This window comes from Pelophylax lessonae, assembly GCF_965119305.1.
Source record: "Pelophylax lessonae genome assembly, chromosome: 1".
Lineage (NCBI taxonomy): Eukaryota > Metazoa > Chordata > Amphibia > Anura > Ranidae > Pelophylax > Pelophylax lessonae.
In genome coordinates, this window is record NC_138768.1 from 146,850,685 (window position 1) to 146,864,194 (window position 13,510).

Here is a 13,510-nt window from a genome sequence, read left to right on the forward strand (position 1 = left end):
AATAAAATTGCAGGAGTTATATGAATAAAGCCGGCACACGAAAAGTCTTCTTCCAAGTAAAACTCTTTATTCCAACATGGATAGCAGTGACAACATGACAAATGTTGACGCGTTTCGGCTTTACGCCTTCCTCAAAGCATCATAAAAGCATAAATTGCAGGAGTGGTATTACTCATTTCCCCGGTGAGAATGAGAGCCCGGTCCCTGTTAAACCTGTTAAACTTCTTAGGGACAAAGTGCTTGTAAACCCTGCACAGTTGACCATTGCAAGGCTATCTTCTGCTGGGGGAACTCCATGGGAAGGAAACCAAATAATATCACAATATTTTAAATGCATTCTGATGAACAAAAATAAGCAGGTCCTAGAGCTTCTGTTGACAAGTGGTTAAAACTTCAAAATGATGGAAGCGACAGAATTTTGTCCTGTCGCAACATTTATAGAAAATGTAAGAACTGGAAGTTCTACTTCATATTGATTGTATTTCTCATAATGCCATGTGGTGTAAAAAAAAATAAAACAAAATTGCAGGAGTGGTATTACTCATGTCCCCAGTGAAAACGAGAGCCTGGTCCCTACATAGGTCTCACTGGCTTGGTAAATGCCTTCAAGTCTTGACAATGCCACCACATATGCGTATTGGTGCCGTTTGTCTCTGCTCACCTACAAAGAAGGAACAATACAAGAACATAGGGGTCTTTTTTTAAAATGTGCTTTGCGAATGACTTATAATTTGTACAGAAGCCATGAATACTACCTGTAATATTTGTAATATGTGTGGAATGTCAGTTTCCCTTTTTTGCCTTTTGCAGGGCAAATGTGACATTCTCATTTCAACCTAAGAGAAAAAAGCTTTAAGAACATTTGACCAGAAAAGTTAAAGTGTTTGGAGAAAATAGCCAAACACCAAGGGCTATATTCATTCGATCAGAAGAGCATAATATTTTCTCTTCTGGTCGAATGTGATGCCTGTGTGTGCAGTCCCTAACCCAGTTTTAACGTTTGTGTTTGCTAATTAAAAGAGAACAGTTAGATGAAGTAACACGCTTCTTTCACTCTACCTTTCTAAGTATCAATGAAGAATTTGGTTAAACAGGTTTCACAGATTGTATTTCACAGTTTTGTCCTAGTTTGCCTTTCCATTCCTCTACCTTCTTCCAGAGCTATCCTGACATTTGCATTATTTAATGTGTTAATATTCTCTTAGCATATAATTTCAAAATATTTAACAATAGGTTTACAAAGCCAGAGCACACTGCATAATGCTACCAGTTCGTCAGCCTGCATACATTTTGGAATTACTGCAAAAAAATCTAACCTGGAAAACTGTTTTTAATCAAAATTATACACATTATTCTGCTTTTATTGTCCTTAGACACAGGGTTTGATTTACCCTTGATAAATAGACTGTTCAATTGTAAGGGAAGTGGCACTTTGCAAGGAAATTTTCGTCAGGGCTTGGTAAATGGGACGAATCTCTGCTGACTTCCATCATCCAATTGTGTGCAAGTCAAAATGTGGTGTTCTTTATTTTTGTTTCACAAGATTGGGTATTCTTTGCAAAGTGAAATGTCACCACATTCACTAAGCTGTGAGGAAAATGTCCTTGCAAAGAGAACAGCCCATTAGCTTATAGTAAACCAATCACTATTTCTCAGGCATGTCAACCTTTAAATGAAAGAGAATGAAAATTTAGTTAGCAGCCACACTGGTTATACTGAGGGCCTAAAATATGTCATGAACTCGTTAACCTCCCTGGTGGTATGATCCTTTTGGATTTTAGGTGCTGAAAGCGGTACCATTATTTTGCATGTAATTCTTGAGAATGAGCAGCCCAAACCAACTATTTATATATGATTTCTTTTTACTGTGCGTTCTTCTTTATAACATCCCGGGTATGATAAAGTTTGAAACCAAAAATCCTAAATTATAATATAATAAATAACTATAAAATAATAATATAATAATAACACTTTTTTTTTTACAAAAAATAACACTTTTTATTTAATAAATTATAGTAAATAATGTAATCAAAAACACTGACATTTTTTTTTTGTCAAACAAGGATGCAATATATATATTTTTTTTTCCCAAAAAGGATGCAATATTAGTGGTCATATTGCTTCAATAAACGTCCCGGGTGTGGAAAATTTTTAAACAGGGTACAGCGCAAAGTCCAACGTCACAGTCAGGACAGTAGTACTGCGTTTCCTTTCTGATTTTTCATCCGGTGTCGTCGCGCTTGGAACAGCAAACCACACACATCCTTGTGGGTGCAGTCTTCTTCTCCGTTGGTGGAATGTGGTCCATAAAATGACGACCGGTCAGTCGTTTGGGGCTCACAACACCAGCAGCACGGCGTCCGGATCTACTTACTGTTGGTGTTTGGTGCCTGAGAAATATGAGCTCAGCAATTTTCCACACAAAGTCCGCATGGATCATAGGCTTGTCACTCTTCTTTTTTAGGAGAATGAAGGCATTCCACAAACACTGCTCCAGGAGGTGCCTGAATATTTTTTTATAATATTTTTCTGCTGTTTCCGCATTGCCGGATAGAAAGTCATGGCCTGGTCAGCTCTGTCCACACCTCCCATGGTGTTGTTATAATCCAGGACCAGTTGTGGTTTCAGAACATCTTTTCCCCCTTTTGTATGTACCATGACAGTAGAGGTGTTGTGGATGGTACTCATCAGGCAGACATCTTTTTTGTCACACCATCTCAGTGCCAACATTTTTCCTTTCTGCCAGGCAACTAATTCTCCGGGCTTCAGCTTTTTGTTGGCAAAGCTGGGGGGCATGTCACGCTGGTTTGCTCTGACGGTCCCATACGCATCTGTCTTGTGTTGTAGGAGGAACTCAAACAGTTCTGGGGATGTATAGAAATTGTCTGTGGTGACACAGTACCCCTGATTCAGCAGAGGCTCAATCAGCGTCAGAACAGATGCGGTTGCCATCCCATAGCTGCTGAACCTTTGGTTGAACTTAGTTCCTCTCCCGGTGTATAGGCCGAATTCCAAATATATCCAGAGCTGGATTCACACAGCATACATTATTTTATTCCAAAGCGTGCTCGCTTGGACGCAATATATTGTATCCAGCTGAGTCTCCCTTTATAGGCCATTAGACTTTCGTCTATGCAAATGTCTCTTTCTGGGACATAGGACTCCTGGAAATTTTTCAAAACTAGTTGGTAAATGTCCCAGATCTTTTTGAGCTTCGGAGCTGGATGAGAAGTCTCATCAAAATCGTCATTATTGGTAAAGTGCAAATACCTCATAATGAGGGAAAATTTGTACTCCGACATAACGGTGCCAAAAAAAGGAGTGGCCAATAATTTGTTTGTGGTCCAATACCACTTTTGCAGGGGTTTCCCCACCACTCCCTGCAGAATAATTAGGCCCAGGAATTTCCAGATATCCGCACTGGTCACGGGTTCTCACATCCTGCTCCTTGAAAACCACCGATGCGCTGCGGCTTGTTGCTCCTGGTACCGATTGGTTTCCACAACAATTTTTTCGATAACCTCATCAGTCAAAAAAAGTTGCAGGTATGCCAAGGGGTTGTCCTCCTCAACATCGACTTTGATACCAGGTGCTCCGGTAAACGGGAACCTTGGGGCGGCTACGTGCTCCGTACCGCAGTCGATCACGCACCAAGTACGCACATCGCTCGGCACAGTCACAGCATCATCACTGAACTCACTTTCTGCGTCGGATGATGAACTTCCCCATGAATCGCTGTCACTCCACTCTGCAAGCGATTCAGGATTACTGTCGCTCTCGCCCAGCAGGTCATATACCTCTTTTGAGGTTGCGGCGCGCTTGTTTGAGGCCATGGTTGCTCTGCAATGTCCAGATACAATGTATAGGAAAAATGCAGGAAGTACAATGGAGAAAGCACTGGGGGGCAATCAAAGGTCAATTTAATTTATTTAGGGAATGTAATCCAATAGGATTATGTGTTTATGTGTTATACTTTTTGAATTTGCCACCGGTTCCACCCCCTGCGGACGTCGCGTCGCAGGAGACGGAAGCCGGGGCTCACAGATGATCAGGAGGAAGCTCCGCCGCAAACCGCCCGCATAAATCGCTGGATCCCGGTGACAAGGTAAGTAAAACCTTTACCAGGATCCGGCGATCTTCCTAGCGGTACCCCGAGTGTGGCTCGGGGTTACCGCTTTTGGCTCTAAAATTTAACCCCGAGTCACGCTCGGGAATACGGCTAGGAAGGTTAAACTTCTTAGGGACAAAGTGCAAAGTAGACCATTGCAAGGCTATCTTCTGCTGGGGAACTCCATGGGAAGGAAACCAAATAATATCAACATAATTTAAATGCATTCTGATGAACAAAAATAAACAGGTCCTAGAGCTTCTGTTGGAAACTGATAGGAAGGCCAAGTTTATTTCTGTGTGCTTCATTATGAACGAGTACCTTGTGTGTCATAATCCATTATACTCATTATTCTCTAACTCAGCCCTTTTCAACCTCTTTACCCCAGGGGAACTCGTTAAATAAATTTTGGGCCTTGGGGAACCCATGATAAAAAAAATTTGTTGAGGATCAGTGGGAAAAATGGATTTACATTGGCAGTCAGAATTCCACAATTACAGACAGATAAAAACATCACTGGTGTCATGTCATTGACTCTGCAAAGTGCCTTAGGCCCTGGAACTATGAAGGCACCATCAAAAGGAATGTCAATCACCCACATCTCTAGGAACCGATATCAACTTCTGGACGAACCCTAGGTTCTACCTCAATCTGGTTGAGAATAGCTGCTCTAACTGCTTATCATAGTAGTGCTTGGAAATGTGAGGCACATCTGCTAGGCAATGCAAATGCAATCTGCTCTTGGGTGTATGCCTAGCATGCTGTCTTCAAAGGATTTCATTTCTTTACTACATGGCGATTTTATTTATTTTTTTAAATTGAGCATTTGTGTATTGTTTTGTCAATTCAAATATCATAACTAAATAGAATATCTACGCCTATCCCTGATGCAGCAAAAAACAGGGGCGTAATACAATAAGGGACCATGTGCCATGTCCTGAATGTCAGTATTACAAAAAGGGGGAAGAATGAATGGACTTTGAAGGCACCATAATAAAAAAAACAACGCTTTATTTTGGATAAGTATTAAAACCACAAAAGTATGTGTCGACCGATCAACATGGGCGAAGACCATTGATCAGAGGATACAAATGATAGGTGAATGGGGAGGACCTCACCACCTAGGACATACAATACAACAAACAATACAAAATTGCATTTGAATAATAAACAAGGGAAAAAGGGCGCTATACGCTGCACACAGGCCGCACCACGGTGCAGGCAACGCAGAGCGTCCTGTACAATACAGTAACAGCTTCCAAAGGGAAGTAAACCAATATGTCCAATTGCTCTACATGTTTCGCCTGGTGTTCAGACTTCATCCGGAGCTGTTTGGAATATAGATTCCATAGGAAGATGTTGCTGGAGCCAACCAAAAGGCACCAGGAGGATAGTAAACCAATATTGTAATTAGTAATCACGAGGGGTGACCTGCTGAGGCAGCTGGAGGAGCACGCACTGCTTATGGCCAATTAGAAAGGTATCAGGTAATCACAATATAGAGTATGCCTGTCCCATACATAACCGGGCATAGGGCATAGGGTAAAATAGCAGGCAATTCCTCCAAAACGAAAGCAGCATGCAGCGCGTCCTCCAGATGCTCCTCAGAAGCGCAGATCAGTGACCCCCGGATGGGGAATGACCACCATGATGGTTGGTGGTCATTCCCCATCCGGGTGTCACTGATCTGCGCTTCTGAGGAGCATCTGGAGGACGCGCTGCATGCTGCTTTCGTTTTGGAGGAATTGCCTGCTATTTTACCCTATGCCCTATGCCCGGTTATGTATGGGACAGGCATACTCTATATTGTGATTACCTGATACCTTTCTAATTGGCCATAAGCAGTGCGTGCTCCTCCAGCTGCCTCAGCAGGTCACCCCTCGTGATTACTAATTACAATATTGGTTTACTATCCTCCTGGTGCCTTTTGGTTGGCTCCAGCAACATCTTCCTATGGAATCTATATTCCAAACAGCTCCGGATGAAGTCTGAACACCAGGCGAAACATGTAGAGCAATTGGACATATTGGTTTACTTCCCTTTGGAAGCTGTTACTGTATTGTACAGGACGCTCTGCGTTGCCTGCACCGTGGTGCGGCCTGTGTGCAGCGTATAGCGCCCTTTTTCCCTTGTTTATTATTCAAATGCAATTTTGTATTGTTTGTTGTATTGTATGTCCTAGGTGGTGAGGTCCTCCCCATTCACCTATCATTTGTATCCTCTGATCAATGGTCTTCGCCCATGTTGATCGGTCGACACATACTTTTGTGGTTTTAATACTTATCCAAAATAAAGCGTTGTTTTTTTTATTATGGTGCCTTCAAAGTCCATTCATTCTTCCCCCTTTTTGTAATTCAAATATCATGTTTTTACCATGATTTTACTGTGTTGACCAACAGAGTCAGAGCATTAAGATGAAATTCAAAGGCCTTTCTCACATAAGCTTTAATTTGTATAGGAGTAGTGTGAATAAGATGCTTTTGTGAAACTTTCAGTAAGCACACTATTCGTGAAGGATTCTGTGTATCAAATGTGGGAACAACAAAATTTATAATGAAGGTATACTGGACAGCCACTGAAATATCTAGTAAATATTAAAATCAACAGACACACCAAGATCATAAAAAAAGCATAAAACAAAACTTTACTGGACATCAAAATACATAAAGCTTCTTACACATAAAAGTTAGCATAAGCATTAACAAGACTCAAAAATACACTCCTATTCCCAATATCCCAAAGAAAGGTCAAATAATAATTAATTCCGCAACAGCTTGCACTTGATATCTGGAACAGGAAAATGAGGTCCTGGCTGCATCTTTTTACAACTCCAAACAACGAACCATCTCAAAATGAACCTCCCTTCCCCCCTGCTAGAGACTCTATTTATAGTCGTGTAGACCAGAGACCACCCACAGACTGTAAATATTCCTGTTGACCACTCACAGGTTGTTTTGTGAGGGATGTCAGCAAGACATGGTTGCACTTTCCCCCAAAACCACATGGTCAATTGCATATGTGTCAGCCATCTTTACACACAATGTCAAAGCTCACTAAACCACCTGTGGGTGAGAGATATTATTACACATGTAGGGGAACATTTGTCATGAATCAGTTAAAAATATCCACAAATGATACTTTCAGAAAGTTTCAAAAAGCGTTTTTTAAAGCTTATGAAAAACCATTTAGCGCCAGTTTTGGACTGTTAAACACAAATCTTAATAGTAGTACTGACTGCTTTCCCTTTAAACAAGATGATCACTTTTACTGTTCCAACTTCCTTGGTGCACTGTAACACTAGCTGCCATGTTGGACAGGGCACCCCCTTGGCACTTCCATGACACTGCAGCTAGCAAGGAGATGTATACTTTGATACCACATGACTGTCTCTGGTCCCAGCACTTGCGGAAGGCAAAAACCAGCATGAGAAATGCAAAAGGATATGAGTAAAATAATATGGGAAAAAAATGTATATATACATACAGTTCATAACATTAAGGGAAAAAGAACAGGAACAAGCATCATCATTTTTAATACAAAAAAAGTGGCCCTCAGTGATCAAACTGGTGGAGGAGGAAGGACCATATAACATACCATTTTGGCAAGCAATCCAATTACATCATTACCTGGTATCCATACCGAAATCAGAAGATTTCGATAGAGTACTAACGAGATTTGAGCAGGCCAGCGTAAAGCCGGGGATCCTACTACGTACACTATCGATAGCATATGGTATTCTGACAAATCCAGAGGAACAACTGGAACTGCCCTGGGTGAGAGAGTGGGAGGCAGACTTAAACTGTACCTTGACAAAGGAGCAGATCCAGAGGATATTGAGGTTTACCTTTGGTCCAGCTAGATGTACCAGAACACAAGAGATGAATTATAAGCTTATAACAAGATGGTACATCACGCCTAAAAAATTACAAAAATGGTACCCAAATCAATCTGATCAATGTTGGAGATGTGGAAAAGAAGTAGGTACACTGTATCATATCTTCTGGACCTGCTCTAAGATAAAAACATATTGGGCAGGAGTGAAATCTATAGTGCAGAAAATTGTGGAATACGAAGTAGAAGAGAGCCCGACCTTTTTCCTATTAAATATATCGGATATACCAGCATCTAAGTATGAAAGATCGTTGATCCCACACTTGATAAATGCGGCAAGGGCAGGCATTTCGGGTTGTTGGAAAAAAATACAACCTCCATCGGTAACTGATTGGATAAATAGGATAGAAGATAATAGGAGATTAGAAGAATTAATCGCCTCGGCACAAAATAGGCAAGAAAAATATGAGAAAATCTGGAAATCATGGAACGATTTTATAAGCTCTGAAGAAGGGAAACAATATTTGTAAAATAAAATGGAGGAATGACTCCATCTCTGTGGGCAAGACTATAAAGAGTTCTTTTTTTTTTTTTTTTGCTTTGTTTTGTTCCGTTATGGGGTGGGAGGGAGGGAGGGAGGGAGGGAGGAAAAAAGGAAAAAGAAGGGAATTTAATGTATTAGCAAAAGAAGATGTTATATTGTATATTAAGTTGGAAAAGTATGAGACATCGAAAAACTATGTATACTTTCTTCTCATGTAATTCCTGAATAAAAAGTTGATATTTGAAAAAAGATATATACATATATATATATATATATATATATATATATATATATATATATATACATATATATATATATATATATATATATATATATATATTTATGTATAATGGCTATTAAACACAAATATATAATATACTACAGTAAACAAAACACACTATATATATAAAAAAAAGATGACATGCCTCACAAATTAAAGTTGAACTTCAGGTAAACAGCTAAATATACAGGTAAATACACATATGTTTACTTTTTACTCACCAAACAATTTGTTATCATAGCTAGCCAATTGTGTGATATTCACACCACTGCTAGCTAGTATTATCCCTCTTCTTCCTGAATTAGCAATTCCACCTCCTGGGTCAGCTTCACAGCTTCTTAGGTCAGTGTCTTGCTCAATGGACAGAATAATGATGTTGATTCCATTGTCCATTGATGTATCTGGGGGGGGGGGGGGGGGGGGTTGAGTGGGCACACAGAAATATAAAATGCAGAAAAAAGAACAAGAAAAGACAGAACAACACATGATGACAGACTGGCTGTGCAATGTGTAAAATCTGTGTAAATCACAAGATTGACTGTACAGAATTACAAATCAATTAGCAGGTAAAACAGTTAGCATACAGCATGCTTTTCAATGATATATTTAGCTTATTGTCTAGAGTTTTGCTATAAAAGGTATTACATATTAACAGCCCAAAGTTAAAATATCAAAGGTTCCCAAAATAACTAAAACGATTATTCATACCATACATAGTACCCAATCTTCCATTCTCCCTCTACCAGTATTGTCTTCTCACCTCTAACACCTCTGTAACCAATGGAAACTCACTTCTATGCACGTCTAAGTGACACATTCTCTTATATAAAGCCACATTGCACCTTGATCCTCACATAATTCTATAGTTACAGTATACACTTTCATATTATAACATCAGCATCATAAAAACAATACAAATTATAGGTATATCTGACAATCCAATATAAGCGTACTTAAATTTTTTTTTTTTTTTATTTAATATGTTTTTTATTGAGTTTTATACAGATTATACAAGCATGAAAGAAAGAAAGGAAAAAGGGGGATCTCCCCAAATTATATACAGTTAGGCAATCCCTGCTCGTCATAACTAGAACCAATGCAGAAAACATACGGTTTAATATACCTACAAAAATCAATATTTCTGGGATTATTAAACATTTTAGACCAGTTGTTTAAGCGGGGGCTCTCCACTAAAGAGAGGAGAGGAAGAAAAGAAAAGAGAGAAAAAAAGAGAAAAAAAGAAAAAAAAAAAAAAAAAAAAAGAAAAAAGGAAGGAGGTCCCTTGGTGTTTCACCAGTCTTGACGTTCTAACCTAGAGAGGCCTCAGCCATATATGAAGCGTATATGTTAGTGTGGGTAAATGTTAACCAACATGACCAAATCTTACGTGCCAGAGATGCCTGACCATGAAGATCTAATGTCATGTCTTCCAGGTAGTAAGTACGGTCGACTGCCCGCAGCCATTGAGGTATCGAGGGGACTGTAGACTGTTTCCAATATTTTGGGATTAATGCTTTGGCTGCATTTAAAAGGTGAGGGGTAATAGACTTTCGATACTGGGCCGGAGGAAGTTTAGTGTCATGGAATAAGACAGACAACGGATCCCTAGCAATAGGTAAACCCTGAATCTCTTCAATTAAAGATAGTACGCTAGTCCAAAAGGGTCGAATTGCTGGGCAGAACCACCATATATGTGCGTGCGTAGCTCTAAGCCCACAGCCTCTCCAACAGGCAGCCGAGAGAGATGGTATCATCCTCTGTAGCTTAACGGGGGAGTAGTGCCATCTAGTGAGAAACTTATAATTGGCTTCTGCTGTCCGCGCCGATGTTCCTGAACTATGAGACAATTTAAGAATAACCTCCTCCTGTGTCGGCGAAAAAGTACATTTAAAATCTAGTTGCCACTGTTTCAAAAAATGTGGGGTGGAGTTGGGGCTTAATGCGTCCAATGCCTTATAAAACTTTGATAATAAACCTTTACTTGATTCAGGGCGTGCTAGGATTTGTTCAATCGGGTTCAGGGAGTGTATGTTGCGTAAGGGGTAAGGCAGTTTTTTCACAAATTGCTGGAGTTGGTGGTATTTCCAGCAATCCATAAATGTCTTTGGTGAGGCCTGGCATATTTTAGAGAATGGGAGTATTCCTTCCATCCCCGTTATATGATGCAACAGCGTAGCACTGGCCTGTGGTAGCCACTGGGAGAAAGAGTAATCTTTATAACCAGGCGGGAAAAGGCTATGGCCTAAAATCGGCATAAGCGGTGAGTTGTATGGAATTTTATGGAGCCTATGAAGCCGATCCCAGACGCGGAAAACCGAACTAGTTAAAGGCGAAATGGTGTCAGCAAAATTTCTAGTCTCCGGCGGTATCCAAAGTTGAGTATATAATGCTGTATTTGCCAGCTTCTGCTCCAGCTGAACCCAGAGCTTTTCCTCTGTATGAAATTTCCAATCGGCTATCCGAACCAGGGAGATGGCATTCAGATATCTCCCGAAGTCCGGCACCGCCAACCCCCCGCGGCTTTTGCCCCGCGAAAGTAGCGAGAGCGCAAGCCGAGGCTGTGAGCGGCGCCAAACATATGCTCTAACCAAAGAATTTAAGGTCCTCACCAAATTGACGGGTATATTAAACGGAAGCATTTGAAACATGAAGAGCACCCTGGGCAGCACATTCATCTTGACAACATTCACCCTCCCTATCCAAGAGGTGGCTAAATGATGCCAATTCGCAAAGTTAGCTCTAATTGTGTTAAGTAAAGGAATATAATTTGCTTGTGCTAGATCCTCCACCTGGGCAGTAATATGTACCCCTAAGTATTTAAAAGAATAAGGTTGCCATATAAAGGGAAATGCTGGGCTGATGTCATGTGCCATTGCCGGGGCAATTGTAACGTTTAAGATTTCCGACTTCGTTAAATTGATTTTAAAATTAGACAAAGCACTATATCTATCAAATTCAGAAAGAAGATTAGGCAGAGATATCATGGGTTGTTGTACATAAAAAAGAACATCGTCCGCATAAGCCGCGTATTTCTGTGACATAGACCCGACCGTGATACCGTGAATCGAGGGGTTTGCTTGAATTCTAGCCAGAAAAGGTTCCAAAGATAAAACAAAAAGTATAGGGGAGAGCGGGCAGCCCTGTCTGGTCCCATTAGAGAGCTTAATTGATTTGCTAAGGATACCATTAACCTTAATCTGAGCAGTAGGGGATTTATATAACGCCACAGGCGGGGGCCTAGACCAAACGCCTGTAGTGTCGCCATCAGGAACTCCCAGTCCACCCTGTCGAACGCTTTTTCAGCATCCGTGGAAAGCAACAGGGTGGGCTGGGAGCGCCGGCGAACAAAAGATAAAAGTGAAATTGTACGTGACACATTGTCCCTCACCTCACGACCAGGAATGAAACCAGTTTGACTGCTAGCGATACTAGCGGGTAAAAAGGGGAGTAATCTATTGGCGATTACCTTGGCATATAATTTAACATCGACATTTAACAAAGAAATGGGACGATAGCTGGAACATAAAGAGGGGTCTTTACCTTCTTTCGGGATTAACGAAACATATGCATGCAAAGTCTCCGGACGCAAAGAAGAGTAGCATAGGAGGCCAGATGAGGAAGCAAGGTTTCGGTGTATTGTTTATAGTAAAAGGCCGAAAAGCCGTCAGGGCCCGGGGCCTTCCCCATTGGGGTAGAGATTAAAGCGGCTCGGAGTTCTTCCACCGAAATTTCATCCTCCAGAGAATTAGCTTTCTCTGGTGGGATACAAGGGAGATTAGCACTAGCAAGATATTCTGACATCAATGATCTACGCTTTTCTGGATCCGAGATAGCTTTCGGAACAGAATAGAGATTTAAATAGAATTTATGAAATTCGGCCGCGATCGAGGTGGAATCGTGCGCCAAAGAGTCATCATGTCGCTTGATTTTAGGAATATAAGAGGCTACTTTTTGTTGTTGCAAAGACCGTGCGAGGTGTCGGCCAGGTTTATCACCCCATTCGTATATCCTTTGGGACACCTTGCGATATATGGCCTTGTTTTGTGCATGAAATAGGGCCTTAAGCTCCTCCCGTTTTTTAGTCAGTAACTGTAGGGTAGAAACAGCAAGGGAGGCCTTATGAGAGCGTTCAAGAACCTGTATTTCAGCAACAAGAGTTCTTTGACATGATAAGCGCTCTTTCTTCTTCCTTGCTCCTAATTCTATTAGTTTACCCCTAATATAGGCTTTATGGGCCTCCCAGCGAACAGCAGTATTGACCTCCGGCAAGGAGTTATCCACGAAAAAATTATCTAGTTCTTTACCTATATTTTGTTTGTCCGGGGGGCTCAGAATTAGGGAATCATTTAACTTCCATGTGGATTTTTTATAAAGGAGAGAAGGAATCTTCAAAGTCAGACAAATAGGGGAATGATCCGAAATAGAAGATGAAGCAATAGTGACAGAGTCAACTAGTTCGAGGTGGAAATGGTCCACCAAGAAATAGTCAAGTCTTGAATATGAATTATGTGTTTTGGAAAAATACGAGTAATCCCTATCTGAAGGGTGGAAAACACGCCAAGCATCTATTAATTGAAATTCATGCAATTGTGTACGCAAATAATTTAACCGTTTATATGAAATATAAGACTTACCAGAGGAGGTGTCCAGCAGGGGGTCCATAGTAACGTTGAAATCGCCTGCCACCACTGATATTCCGTCAGCAAATTCATGGAACCTACGCAGGGTGGTAGTTAAATAAGACACT